Source organism: Bacillus rossius, chromosome 11, assembly GCF_032445375.1.
Source record: "Bacillus rossius redtenbacheri isolate Brsri chromosome 11, Brsri_v3, whole genome shotgun sequence".
NCBI lineage: Eukaryota > Metazoa > Arthropoda > Insecta > Phasmatodea > Bacillidae > Bacillus > Bacillus rossius.
The window spans coordinates 48,259,816-48,270,953 of NC_086338.1; the positions used below are offsets into that span (position 1 = coordinate 48,259,816).

Genomic DNA, 11,138 nt, shown 5'->3' on the forward strand with positions numbered 1-11,138 from the left:
ACGCAATTTTCGTATACACAAAAGCAACCGTAAATTTGAAATGTACTGGTCTGCGTGTGTGTGTGTGTGTGTGTGTGTGTGGGCTCACGGACGTTTCTTGTGGGAAATAGGAGGGGGAAGGGGGCAGAGGATCAGTCTGCCTCAAGAGCCTGGTTATAAGAGACGCAGAATGGGTAGAGACTGGAAAAATTCGCGCTTTGGATGACCTCTAAGATAGACTCCACCATCCCCTACACACTCGGGCAAATGCCACCTGCTCATTGGCTACTGACTCGTGACGCCTGTCGACTGGGACGCTTGCGATTCGATACTTTTTTTTGGTTGAAGGTTTTTCATTGGCTCAAAGTCCTTCAGATAAACTGTGAGCCAATCAGAGTAGCAACATAAAACTACAGTTGTTTGGATTCTATCATATTGTGAAATGAATCCGCGAATTTTTCCGGTCTCTAAGAATGGGACGTAGACTACAAAAAATGTGAAATAAAAGGCGAATAGAAAAAAAAACTATAGAATACCTACTAATATTTTGATTTTACTCATTATCAATAATCATGTTTTCAATGGAAATTTTTATTATTTAACAGTGTTACACAAATGAAGCTATGTTTTAAATGCCCGGCAAACACACGCAAATGATTCGCTTTGTCTTCTAAGAAGACTGCAGAAATCGATAAACACAAGTAATTTCTTGTTTGTAACTGTAGAATTTACGTAAAAAAAATTTATTCGTAATTTTATTTTATTTCTTGAGCCTGCCACTTCAATGTTAAATTTAAATAAATATTTGACCTAAAAATGTTAATATTTTTAAATCGAGCAAAGATCTTACCAAGGACCTAAACCTATCAAATCAATCGACATATAAATGAGTAAATTACTTAAAGATTTTTAGAGTTTCTTTCGAAATTCTACTTTAATAATTACAAATATAAAGATGGCTGTCAATGTCATCACTGACTTACTGGAGGCTGGTAGATGAGGAATTTAAGCCGCTTTGGGGATTTTTCACCATATTAAATTCAATAGAAATTTTTTATGTAAAATTATTATTTTTTGCATCTAGCAAGGAACCAAGCAAGGTATTCAATCGAGTCAATCGTATTTATCAAGTAATTTTTTAAATTATTTTTTAGAATTGTCGCCGAATTTCTAGGTTAATAATTACAGAATCTCAAGATGGCTGCCAAGACGGCCGAAAAGATGGTGGATGTCAAGATAATAAATAATTACTCCACTCTAGCGGGTAAGAAATAAACTAATATGACCTCAGCGCTCTTTAGCAGATGAAAACAATATGTCGGATGCAAGATGGCGGCAGCGATCTCTAGCAGTTGAAAACAAGATGGCTGCCATAACGTTATACTGTCTGGATTAATATCTGCCTTGGAATTATTGGTTGGAGGTCAGTCTGCCGATGGCTTCCATGGAGGAAGGATTCATCGCCATTTTTAATCAAATGACCTCGCCGGTGTTGAACCAAGGACTCTATTATGTGTGTTTTAATGAACTTCAATATATAAATTTTTTATAAATTTGAATTTTTTTTTCAAATTTTTCTGATTAAAATTACAGATTTTCAAGATGGCGGGCGTATAGTCACTATTCAAATGACGGGAGGTTCTAGAATCCAAGATGGAAGGTGTGATGGAAGAAAGATATTTTTTATAAAAAATTTATTAAAATTGTAATTATTTTTTAAATATTTTTATTAATAAATTATATGTTTAGTTTCGCCGGGAATCTAACCGAGGACCGAGATGGATTAGGTAACTAAAAATTTGAAGTGAATAATTTTTTTTTTGTTTCTACCTATTTTAGGGATTTTTTCGGAATTGTTTGGTAAAAAATTAAAGATTTTCTAATTTACGGTCAAGGTCAAAACTCTCCTTCAGAAGTTTATTGGATTTTTTCGATGAGAAATTCAAACCTCTATGAGGAATTTTCGTTTTTTGAGACAAATATATTTTGAGTCTTTTCGAATTCCAAATTGTTGAATTTTGAGGAATAAAACGGTAAATTTTTCCCCTCTAAATAGAGAAATTTTTTGGAAAATTCAGGGGATTTCGAGGGATTTTGACACCATGGCCGCTGTGACGTCACAATACAATATGGCGGACGGCGTCCCCGTCTCCACACTCCAACTACAGTTTCAGGACCGGCCAATATAAACTACTTTTAACCCAGTGATAAACCTTCAACCAAAAAAAAAGTATCGAATCACAAACAAACCAACAGACAGGTCTCACGAGTCGATAGCCAATGAGCAGGTGGCATTTGCCTGAGTATGTAGGGGATTGTGGAGTCTATCCTGGAGGTCACTGAAAGAGCGAATTTTTCCAGTCCCTAATGATATGAGACCTGAAAAATTGGCGGGTTAATTTCGTGTTATGCTAAAATTCAAATAATTATACCTTAGTGCTGCTTCTGTCATTGGTTCACTGTTAATCTGGAAGACTGAGAGCCAATTAGAGACCCTCACTCATAGAAGTGTTGAATCATAGGCCACCCAGTCGAGACGACTCACAAGTCAGCAGCCAAAGAACAGTTGGCTTTTGCCCGAGTGTGTAGAAGATATTGGAGTCTATCCTGGAGGTCATTGAACCCGCGAATTTTTCCGGTCTCTACTAATGATTCCAAATGCATTCGACATGTCGTGCTTTTGCATTATCATGCCATTTTTTCTATGGACATGCACGGTTAAAAATATTCATCTTATATTTACGAAGAATACTGGCTGAAATTTCTCCTGTAATCTTCATAAATGTTTATAAAATTTTCTTAAATTTACGGGAACTGAGTTTACTTGCTAGAATAATCTTAGAGCACACACACAAAAAAAAATGTGTTAAGTAGGTACACATCAAACACACTCATCTGCGTTTCACGTGCTTGGTTGTCATGTCTCTGACACAACACACAACTCGAAAGAGTTAACCTGGAAAGATCCAGTTACCTGGAACCACGTAGAATTCTTTGGTTATTTAAGGTTCATTCGTCGATGAAAATTCCGTACATTTTACTGTAATTTCTAACGTACAGACGTGTCACGATATAGGCACAGCATTTTACGTTTTCCTGCAAATTTGTTGCCGTATGCATGCTTAGAGACGCGGAAATCTCACGGATTATTTTGTTCACCTGTTAGACTGAAAACGTCTATAACTTGAGCAATGCTTTGATGATAGCTAGAGCCACGGAAATTTCGCGGATTCATTTAGTCGCAAGCTAGAATGCAAACCTCCACACTGTCGCACTGTGTTCATGATTGGACCGCAGTTATCTGGACACGCCCCTCTACGACCGAGAGCCAACGATGTCCAGCTAGAAGAGAAGTAAGCGAATCAGGTAGTGCCAAATAACAAGGATAAAAATGTTCTCGCTAAGAAATCAACCAATGGGAAAGTAAACATGGGTCGAGCACACCTATAACTTTGAATTCTATCCTGAGGCCAGAGGAATCCGCGAAATTTCCGGGACTCTAATGATAGCAATCACTAGGGCAGGCATTTTTCGCGAAAAGATCTGAACACTTATTAGACTGCAACAAGGTATACCAGCACCTGTGGTTTCTTCCTTGTGATTGGCGGCCGTCTGCGAGAGAAGTCGTTGCCTTACGCGTTTACTTCCAAACTAAATCACTGTGATTGGTGTTGTTATAATAGATTTGCACCTGGGAGAAACTCACCCTATCACGAAACACAGACGATGCTATAGTGTTTTAACTTTCATCTAGTCTCGAAATCTTTTCTCGAAATCTGCATGCCCCTACCAATCACTCCCTCTACGACTGTGGGACCAGTCAGCTACCAGCTGGCAGTAGAGAGAGACACCAGATCACATCTACCCACTCCGAATAAGGGGAGGTAATGCATATGAAATAGGCCAGTAGGGAAGCATGTGATGGTACAGTATTCATAGGACTGTTGAGTTTTAGCCTTACACCAAATGATTCCAGTTAAATAATTTCATTGTTAGAGAAGACCAGAAACTTTTGCGGAGTCAAACCCGTTCACCTTCGTGCTGCTTCAGTGACTGGACCACGGTTTACCTGAAGGACTCTTGTAAAACCCCCAAGAGAAGAAGTATCGAATCACAAGTATCCTAATTAACAGTTGTCACCAGTCAATAGCCAATGAGCTGGTGTAAATTTTCCCCCGGGCGCATATAGAGGATCGCCGAGTCTGTCCTAGAGGTAGAGACCGGAAAAATTCGTGATAGGCTAGAATCCAAGTACGTGTAACTTACTGCCGCTTCAGTAATTGGAACACAGTTTGCCTGACGTACTGTGAGCCAATGAATGACCCTCAACGTAAGAAGTATCGAATCACAAGCATCCCAGTTAGCAGGTGTCACGAGTCAGTAGCCAATGAGCGTACATAGTGGATCGTGGAGTCTATGCTAGAGGTCATCGGAACCACGAATTTTTCCAGTCCCTACCTAGAGGTCAGTGAAACCGTGAATATTTTTTTTTCCCTGTTGCCGTTCATTTGTCCCTGACGTACGCGGTTGGCAACAGTGACTGGCAGCGGCAGGCAGAGAGGGTGGGGGGGACCGCACAGCAACCAACCGCGGCGACGCACGCCCCATTACGCTAATGGAGGCGGCCGCGCCGGCTGCGACCCGCGAGTCGACCTGGCGGGACGTCGACGGCGAAACAAACAAAACACAGTGCTTCCGTTTCAACTTCCTCGTCCCGGAAACAAGCCGTCAAGAGAAGTTGAGTGAGCAAGAGAGAGGCAGCACCGCGCCCATAATGCTCTCGGGGCAGGAGGAGGAGGGGGGGGGGGGAGGAGAGAGAATTCTGTCGGGGACTTGGGCGAAACACACAACGTAACAATTATTCAAACTTGCAAAGATTCCAAAGTTACGTGTTCTTACTTGCGACGGTTCTAGGGCCCTTGTTCCTAAACTATGGCGGTTCTAAGTAGCCGTGGTTCTAAGTTTGCAACGGTTCTAAGTTCCGATGTTTCTAAGTTGAAACGGTTCTAAGTTCGTGATAGTTCTAAGTTATGTGGAAACTTTAATTTTTTTTTTTTTTTTTTTTTTTTTTAAGATTTCTATGTAATGACTGTTCCGACGCGTTTTTCCTTTGTAACCTGTCCTTGTTTCGGCTACGATCAGGGCAAATAAAACAAGACTCTAGTTGCGAGGTCATGGTTGAATTGAAATCCAAGTTGAATTAAAAAGTTGTCCGGTTTGGATATTTCAATCAATGGTACTGGTGTACGAATTATTTATTTACGATTGCAACTTGCCGAAAAAAAAAAAAAAACATATGGGTAGAGACCGGAAAAAATCGCGGATTCAATTCGCGTTGTGCTAGAATCCAATCAACTGTACCTTTAGATCGCTTATGTGATTGGCTCACAGTTAATCTCAGCCAATGAAAAACCCATCAACCAAAAAGATTCGAATCGCAAGCATCATAGTTAACAGGTCTCACGAGTCAACAGCCAATGAGGACATGGTATTTGCCTGAGTATGTAGGGGAGTGTACAGTCTATCCTAGAGGTCATCGAAAGCGCGGATCCTCCCAGTCTCTACATATGGGTTGAACTCTGGTCGGACTTGTAACCCTACTTGCGCCCTCCAAGAGCCGAGACGTTAGTGCTGGGATGGTGTTCGACAACACTACCCCAGGGCCGCATTAAACTGAAATTTTTTTTAGAGTACTGATTGGTCGATAGAAATGCCACATTCTTCGGCGAGTTACACGTGATTGGGTAACATTTACCACTCCTTGTTCATAACTGGCTCAGGGTAGTCATAGACCTGTCAGGAGCACTGTAGTCCAATCATTAGGGACCGGAAAAATTCGCGGGTTCAATGACCTCTAGGATGAACTTTATAGTTCTACGTACACTCGGTCAAATGTCACTCTCTCATTGGCTGCTGTCTTGTGGAGGTGTCCCAAAGTAGCGGCCTGTGATTCGATACAGCTTCGGTTGAGTTGTTTCTCACCGGCCCAGAGTCGTCCAGGTGAGTTGTGAGCCAATAGCAGAGGCAGCGCTGAGGTATAACTATTTGAATTTCACGCTGTCGTGAAATGAATTCGCGAATTTCTCCGGTCTCTAGATATGATGGCAAGAGGCGATTTTTTTTCTTTCTCGAAAAAATTTCTAGACCAGTTTTGTGTTCAAACACTTTAGTATCGCCTGTGTTGTGTGATTGGTAGAGAGACCCAGGAAATTTCGCGAATTCGTCACAGGCCTCAGGGTAGAGTTCAAAGTCATCGGTGTGGTGAACCCATGTGTGCTTATCCATTAGTAGGGCCAGGAAAAATTCGCGGTTTCGTTGGCCTTCAGGATAGACGGCACATTCCCCTGTACACTTGGGCAAATAACGCAAGTTCATTGGCTGCCGACTTGTAAGTCGTCTCAGCTGGTTCGTCTGTGATTCGATCCTTCTTCGGTTGAGGGTTTATAACTGGTTGAGATTCGTCCAGATGAACAGTAAGCCAATAGCAAAATCATCTAAGAGGTATATGTATTTGAATTCTAGCCTATCGCCGAATGAATCCGTGAGTTTTTCCGGTCTCTATCCATTAGTTGATTTCTTGGCGGGAAAAATTTTTTATCCTCGTTAGTTGGCACTATCTGATTCGCTTACTTCTCTCCTATCCGGGAATATTTGGCTCACGGTCGTAGAGGGGCGTGTCCAAATAGCTGCGGTCCAATCACGAACACGGTGCGAGAGCGTGAAGGTTTGGGATTATTACTTGGGACTTAATGGAATGCGCGAAATTTCCGTTATCTCTGGTGATTGGATGAGTTTCGTTTAAGGTACGCGCCCATTATCTGCACACAAACCACAGCAGTTCTGTACGGAAGCAAACTCTTTCTAAATGGCCTGGCCAAGTAAAACAATGAATAGGGGCTGGCGTATTTTTTTTTTGCAAAAAAAAAATATGACCGCTGATTCCACTGCAGTAAGCTATGCCCGCGCCGGTGGTTTCTTCCTTGTGATTGGCGGCCGTATGCGAGAGAAGCCATTGCCTTATTCGACTGAGCCATTCGGGATGCCTTTTGCTTCCGCGCTGAATTTTGAGGTTGGTATGCCTCAGTGTGCGTGTACCTTAAGGGGCGTCCATTAATTACGTGAGGCGATTTTTCGACCCCCTCTCCCTTCTCGGTGAGGTGTGAGATTTAGCCCGACCCCCTCCCCTAATCTCACGTGAGATTTTTTACAATGCGTATTTTTAGTGTAAATACGTTAATCTGTGCTTGATTAATTTTATTTAAAAAAAAACATAATTTGCTTAGTTACTTTTATTTAAAGACTAGTTAAGACTAGTATTTAAGTCAGAACGTAGTCTAGAATCACAGTGAGAAAATCGAACAGTAAAATACTTAAATAGGAACTACTAAAATTCGTAAAAGGATATTCATTCTAATTAAGTCCACGGGGACTCGTGTGTTGTCTCAAGAGTGACTTTGTGGCGTTCGTATAACCGCGATTAATATTATTGTGTGGGATTTAGCTAGATTTTAGTGGAGAAACATGTTTTACTTAATTTAACCCAGTTTTTTCTCTCGCAATTTTACTCTGTTTCTTGTGGCAAATAAATTACGTGATATTTTTCGAGACTCAACACACACACGCTTCCCCCCCCCCCCTTTTTTTCCCTACCTTTTTTTCTTCCCCACGTGAGATTGGGTGTGATTCGGCTCGACCACCTCCCGCCCCTAAACGCCTCACGCAATTTATGGACACGCCCCCTAAAGAAACTCAATCACCTGATCACGAAGCACAGACGATGGTACAGTGTTCCAACTTCCAGCAAGTCTCAAAATATTTTCGCGAAAAATACATGCAAACTACTGCTAAACAAAAGGCAGAAATTCTAGCATATATATATGTGTGTGTGTATGTATATGTGTGTATATATATATATACACACACACATATACTTTGTTAATAGTTTCAATATGTCTATTCTTATTGGTGCTTACTGACAGGAGGAGCGCGTTCCCCGCACTTAACTTGGCCAATGAGGAAACACGTACTGCAATCTATGTAAATAAATTTTTATGACTTTAAGACCATCTTGGCGACAATTATATTCTCCATAAACCATCCATAGATGCGGTGCAATATGATTGCTAACTTATCATCATATTGCACCGCATCTATGGATGGTTTATGGAGAATATAATTGTCACCAAGATGGTCTTAAAGTCATAAAAATTTATTTACATAGATTGCAGTACATGTTTCCTCATTGGCCAAGTTAAGTGCGGAACGCGCTCCTCCTGGCAATAAGCACCAATAAGAATAGACATATTGAAACTATTGACAAAGTATATTAAAGCCTTATTAGAGAGACAAATTGCTTAGAGCGAAAAATACAATTTATGGTATAAATGGTATATATAAAAAAAAAGAAACATTTTTAAACACAAAAAAAAAGTATTGTACTGACCCGATATTAACTTATTTCCCCAAATAAACCTGCAAGATTCCACAATTACATTTTTTTTTAATTTTAAACAAAAAAAAACATACTTCTCAAAATAAAATCATCTGTAAACAAATTTCTTGCAGTCGAAAAATGAGATAGTCATAAACGGAATAAGCGCACGGTAATGAAATTTCTATGTAGAAAGAGATTCTCAGTTTTTTTTAATTTGATTGCATTGCGCCTTGTTACCCCCAAAAAATTGCCAAAACTCATTTTGTTGAGCAGCACATTATAAATCGATTGTCTCTTGTCTGTTAACTAAAAACACTATGTAAATTATTTTTACTACAACCATTCATAAACAGGCTTGCCCAGAATTTTATTTGTGGAAGTACGAATTGCATGGGAGGTTATAAAATATTAACAGATGATAAAGTGTTAAGCGAAACAGTCGTGTATTTCTCAAGAAAACCTATTTTCGCTGGAACGCTCTGCAAGTAACAGTAACATTTCTAGCAAATTTAAAGAAGTAAAAAAAAATCTGTTAAAGTTGGTACCTCTGATTTCGGTTGTTCAGATTATTTTTCTGTAAATCGTTTGCCGACAAAACCGGCATTCGGTCACAACCGATCCTAAAATTATTATTATTTTTATTTATTAATTGTTTTGGTGGGGATGGGGCATTGGATTCAATTTGACGGGTACTTGTGTTTCATTTCTGTTTTTTTTTTTTTTTTTAAATCGGATAAAGATATGCTAAAATACTAAATGTACCACGGTATGTTTATGTTAAATATTTTCAATACTTTGGTGGATGGTGTTGATTTTCGCCAGAGATAAGCCGGCATGCATTGCGCAGATTAAACAAATTCTGCACGTATACAAAAAATTCCTTTGGAAACCAGTTGTCAAGGAATAGTCTGTAATACTACAAGAAATATATTGTAACTTTGTACAACACGTTTTTAGAGATAATACTGAATACTTCTTACGAAATTTGGCGCATTATTTTATATTTTAATTTATGTTTCATTCAAACATAACATTTTTGAAGCATGGGTAATATGATCGAGTATTCAACAATTTGTGTTCATATTGTTGTTGTATCATGCTTATTATGTTCGCAGTTGAAACTGAAAAGCTTATTCAAGGAACGGTTTACGAATATAACTTTTAACTGTTCGAGGTGCAATTGGAACAACACAGAGCATGGATGTCCGCATGAGAATCCGAACCCAGTAATTACTGCGAACATTATTTTGTAGTGATGCAGTTGTTGTTTTCGTGTTAATGTACAATTTTACAAATATCTGTACTTCTGTTCCATTTACAAAAATAAATTTACAGAGTGTAGTCGCAAAATTGTTTCCGACAAAAAAAAGAAGAGATAACTACGTTTTCGTTTGACAAAACAAGCAGATTTATGCGGAAGGGGTATCGAGGAAAAAAGGAGGGGGTAAGAAGAGGAGGGGTGACATCGGGAACCCTCACCTGCTGCAACGGGGGGAGGCGGGGAGTTGCTGGTGGCGCCGTCTGTCGACGGCGGCGGCAACGACGACGGCGTCTGGACGCTGTCGCGTCGTCCCGAACACACGTCGCCCGCGCGCGGGGCTCAACGGCTGTTCCCCCCTCCACACCCCACAACCCCTCCTGACGTCACGTGAGTGACGCCGCGCGCATGCGCGAGCTTCGTGGCGGCGGAGGGGAGACGTGCGTTCCACCCCCTCCTCGCTTCCCTCCTCACCCATGCCCGGGAGTGTCGTCACCGCCGTCGACAATCAATACGAGCGCCTCTTCACTCCTTTCCCGACGTCGTATTGCAAATAATAATAAAAAAAACAGGGCATCAATCCATTCATAGTTCGACTATTCCATTCGGCGCATCTCTGACAACTCAGGGACAGAGTGGGGGTCTTGTGTTCCAACCGCTGAATGGTCCCACCGAGCAGGGGGTAAAAAAAAAAAAAAGATTCGAGGAATCGATCCATCGAATCGGACCGAATTATCGTCGCAAGGAGTCCGTGCATAAATAATACATTCTAGGTATCGGGGGGTGACCACGTCTGCATGATTACATAAGTGTATGAGTTTTACGCCCAAAACATTGGCTTAAGTGTAGTGTTTGCGTTGTGAAGTTAATTTAAATTACTTTTTTTTTTCAAACGGTGGAGAGTCTAATTCATACTTAACAACCATCATCAGACGTTATCAAGCGCCATTTCCACAACGGCAGAACAATATGACAATGGCGTGAATAAAAAGTGACTTCAACTACGTCACAGCATGTTGTCTCCTGAATTTTTTTTTTAAATTCCATTCTAGCTCGGTCTACACACGCATGCAGGGCCGGTGCAAGGTAAATTGGCGCCCTAGGCGATAAACCTTAATGCAACCACCCCCCCCCCCCCGGACGGACACCCCAAAAAAATTTGCCTTGCCTCAAAACACATCACGTAAGCCTAAGATTTTGTCAACAATCAAATGTAAGCAGGCTTGTGTTTTTTTTTACTTTTTTATTTATTACAAATCATAAACAGGTCACCGTGGACATTAAATAATTACTTATATCAATATAAACATTCCAAACTGTTACAAAAATCCATTTTCATCTAGTTTCAATAATCGTTAAACATGTTATATGAGCTGTTGTGTGTCGTGCTGCGCCGCCCCCAGCTACTTGGCGCCCTAGGCGGTTGCCTAGTTCGCCTATATGGACGCGCCGGCCCTCTACGCATGT

The 11,138-nt window shown here is 40.7% G+C and overlaps 1 protein-coding gene across 1 annotated transcript in view; it reads right to left on the reverse strand.

Annotated features, from left to right (window-relative positions):
• The window catches only part of LOC134536465 (uncharacterized), a 117,983-nt gene extending 107,966 nt beyond the window's left edge, over positions 1 to 10,017 (reverse strand). The window contains exon 1 of the mRNA XM_063376183.1: positions 9,893 to 10,017. The gene's annotated coding sequence lies outside the window, so the exon portion shown is untranslated. The remainder of the gene's footprint in view (positions 1 to 9,892) is intronic.
• Positions 10,018 to 11,138: the final 1,121 nt, after the last annotated feature.